The sequence below is a fragment of the Symsagittifera roscoffensis genome, chromosome 2 (genome assembly GCF_963678635.1).
Source record: "Symsagittifera roscoffensis chromosome 2, txSymRosc1.1, whole genome shotgun sequence".
Classification (NCBI taxonomy): Eukaryota; Metazoa; Xenacoelomorpha; order Acoela; family Convolutidae; genus Symsagittifera; species Symsagittifera roscoffensis.
In genome coordinates this window covers 74910660-74914981 of record NC_087063.1, presented here as the reverse complement: position 1 = coordinate 74914981, position 4322 = coordinate 74910660, and positions in this window count along the sequence as shown.

The following is a 4322-nucleotide window of genomic DNA, read 5'->3' as shown; positions in this document are numbered from 1 at the left end:
TTATTTGTACTATAAAAGCGACGTTTCACCTGTGTCACAGAAAAACAGCCATTGAAAAAAGCAATCATTTTGAAAATGTAGTTAAAAAGCAGGCACGTGCGTGCATGTTTAAAACCATAAAATCAAAATGTGCAATTATGTGCCATACGTCAAAAAAAATCACTGCTTGCCTCATTTCACCTACCCACCCCAACGTTTCAATTTCAATTTTGAAAAACTGTTTCAAAATTTTCACAAATCAAAGAAACCTGGGCAATTTTTCGTTTCTTGCCTGCAAAATTTTAAAAGCATTTTGTCAATTTTTCCGATTCTTATTAAAATAGGCATGCAGACTATCTAGGCTATCAAATACATGTTTGGTCAATATAGATTTGGTATTAAACCAGGGGCGGATCTAGGATTTTCTCGAGGGGGGGGGGCAGATTTTCAAAACAATTTCGAAAATTTTGACGGCCTTTTTGTTTATAGGTCGGCCAAATTGATTTTCGGAGCTTGAAAAAACAGGTCAAAAAAGCCGTTTTTGGGCACTTTTTGAAAAATTTTCATTAAAAAAATCGCGTTTTTTAGGCGCGCGCTCCCCCTCAAAGTTAGTATATATTGGCGCCAAAGGCGCTTTTAGAAAAATTTAAGGGTCCGTCACCAAAAATGGATTTCTTAAAAAGTACCAAAGGGGGACCTTTTGGGTCGGCATGGGGTCAAATCCCTGAGGGGGAGGACGTCCCCCTAATTCCGCCCCTGTATTATACTCACCCGGCTCTTTTGTCTTTCCCATATTACATAATCATCAACTTTATGGTGTAAGAAGTGTTTTACAAAGTGGTTAATCACGAAGACCAAATATGCTTATTAGGAATCACCTAATCCGCCACGTTTGACTAGCTTTAGCTATATATTCTGTCGACTGACTTGTCATTTTTTGTTGAAAACAAATTTCTGAAACACAAAAAAAATCATTTTCAAAAAAACTCGGCGGTAATAATTTTTTGCCTCAGTTACTTTCGAAATAGAAATTTGAAATGGTAACTATAAAAATGTAATTAAAAACAAAATCAGAACAATTTTTGGGACAGTTGTACGTTGTCGAATAAATTTGGCGTAATCAATTTTGTTAGTTTTTCTTTTTCTCCCACTTCTCAAAACCATGGCGTTTTTGGGTTAACGATGGCTTTTATAAAAGAAAGTACGAATTCAAGTTTGTCATTGCCTGATGAGTGCACGTGCCATTTTTTGTAAAAATTGGGCAACTTGAGCAAAAAGCTATTGATATTTATTTGCAGGTGTGGAGATAGGATGAGAGCTTCAATTTAAATACATTTAGTTCTCATAAATTTTGAATTATTTTTTCTCGGGTATAGTTTTTCTCATAGTTTTTAGGCATTCCTTACGAATTCATGAATCGTTTTACATTATGAAAAATTTTGATCTAAATTGTAACTTTGTATGGTAGTCATGCCTTTGGTTGAGTTTTTCCGTTTTTATTACTCTTGCAATATGCAAGGCAATTGCTATTGGGTACTAGACTTTTTTCGGTAAAACAAACTTTGTTCACAGGACTCATCTCCCGGAGCCTGGACTCACTCATATACTTCTTTTTTTTATGAAATCAATTTCAATCAGCCATCTGGCGCATCTGGCGAAAAGGTAGCACATCTGCTTGAGACGGCATAGGTTTGAAAGTCGAGTTCGGCCGGGACCTGTTGTTTGGCAAATTTGAGTTTTTTCGGACTACCGTCCGTCTGTTTATTTTTGTCGGCTTAGCTCCCTTAGCCCAATTTTTTTGAAATGTCAGCTTTTTTTTAAATTGCTGTAACGCCCATGTTTGGAAAAAAGCTTGGGTGCTCGATTCCAGACTGGAATTGTTATTTTGCGAACTGAAATTTTTCGGTTAATTAGGGTTTTTGTCGGTTTGTTATTTTTGCCGACTTAATTTTGCAGTAGAATGTTTTGAAAAATTTGGCCTCTATCTAGCATTTTGCAAATTCCTTGTAAAGTTTCTAATAGTGAGCGTAATTTTGCATAATTGTGTTCCGGATAGTTTGCGTTTTTGTTGCAACGTTTCTATGCAAGTTTCTATGATAAAAACTATTTTAAAAGTTTTTTTCTTCAATTTTTGATATTTCGTTTCAATGGATTTTAAACACAGTCAATCCTTTTTGTATCGCAAATGGTGCGAAGCTCAGCTTCGCCTCTGTGTCAGTTTTTGAAGTTTGAATTTTTTTTCTTATTTTAACACAGAGTTGATTGTTTTTTTCTTATTTTAACACAGAATTGATTTTTTTTTTGCTGTTTTGTTTTGCAATTAATTGTTTTTGGCGATTGTGGAGAAATTAAACTGAGCTCAAAAGTGATTTGCGTTTAGCCGAATTATTAATAAATTGCGATAGCAAGTGTCTTATAATCGTGAGCTATATATTTTTGTCTGTATCCATCTTTGTTTACCAGTAGTTGTGTATTCCTGGTCATGTTTGCATTGCATGCGTTCAGTGATGTCAATAGCTGATCCTTTGTCGTGAATTGCCGCCTTAAACGACTTTAAAAAATTTATCCCTTTAGCTATCCTGTTGTTTCAATCACTTTAAGGGTGTGGGAAAAAACTATGGCATTTGAGTGTGCTTTTTTTCTTCCCGATTTTAATGAGCTCGAAAAAGTTTCTAGGACTTTAAAAGTAGTATTGTACTAGATTATTTTGTTATTGCGATTCGGGTTTTTACACCCTCCAAAACGTTTTCTCAGTGTCAAGAAAAATTGATCTAATTTTTTTCACCTGCCACTATTTTTTTTAAATACAATCATTACTACTAAAAATTTTTTTCTGTTATCATTGTAAACAAACCATGCTGTACTACTTGCACAGCAAACGAATCCACATGTTTCAGTGTTCTGTTAGTTTGAATGCATTAAAACTACTGTTTACACTTTTTTTTGAACTAAGAAGTTACATTTTGGATTTCTCAATTGCTACTGCCAATATTTTTCTGTTAGGTTTAGCCACCTAAGTGTACAGTAGCGGATTTAGGAGTGGGCGGGGGAGGGGTGGCGGACGCCCCTATTAGGGATTTGAACCCCTGCCGACCCAAAGGGTCCCCCCTTTGAACTATTTTGAGATATCAATTTTTGGCTGCCTGACCTTAATTTTTCTAAGAGCGCCTGTGGCGCCAATCTATACTAAATTTGAGGGGGGAGCGCGCTCCGAAAAAATGCGATTTGTTGGTCAAAATTTTCCAAAAAAATGCCAAAAAAACCCGTTTTTTGGTTTTTTTTTAAATTTGCCTGCGGCACAAAAAAATGTTTTTTAAATTACGGATTTAATACTGGTTTGGGAGAGCTCAGAAAATCAATTTTGTCGACCTAAATAAAGTCAACAAAAACTTCAAAATTTTTTTGGAAAATCCGCCCCACCCCCCTCGAGAAAATCCTAGATCCGCGCCTGAGTGTGTACCTGTTTTTTTCTAATATTGAATGAGAATTATATGGTTTTTTAATTGATTCCTGTTTTTTTTCTGGCTTTCTAATAGAGTGATTTGATAACTGTGATTTGTCAATTTGTATTCAAGACATATTTGTCTTTTTTTACTGATAGTTTTTGGCAAGAAAATTGATGGCGTCTAAATAAAGCAGAAACATTGTCCTCGAGTTACTCAAATTAAAAAGTCTCTTCTACTTTGGTTCAGAATGGACCTTAGATTGCCGGAAAAAACTCTGCTTAAATTTTGAAATGATAATTGAAGAATTTCTTGGAGCATCTCAAAAGAGACAAAATTAATTACAATGATCCGGTATTTCCAAGTGACGGTCATCGATTACCAAAATAGATTTGTTTGTCATCTGTTTAAATCTCTTATAGCTCCCGTAACTGACAACCGGGGTTGAATCGACATTTGGTTATCTTATGGCTAGAGCATTGCAAAAAATTTAAGCTAGCTGCAATGGTTTGGCTGTTTGCCTGGTTTAATTGATGACTGACTGTTTTCATCATACTTTCAACTAAATGTTGAGCTTCTGAACTTCCTGCATTGAACTCCTGACTATTCTCGTAGTTATTTGAAATAAAAATTCCCCACATGCGAAAAAAGTGTTCGAGTACTTATATGATCTCTATTTCGTTCAGGTCCAGTGCAGGGTTGTTTTCGAGCTTGTTTTGAATATCGTTGCCGACAAGAAATGTCAGATGCTGGCCATTTTATGAAGTTCTCCAATTAAAAAAATTTACCACCCAGTGAAATAAATAATGAGAGAGTGAGTGCAAACTGTATACAGTTTTAATAGAGCTGTGCTACTTTGAAATGTGTCTAAGCATTCAATTAAAAACGCCCGAACAGTAT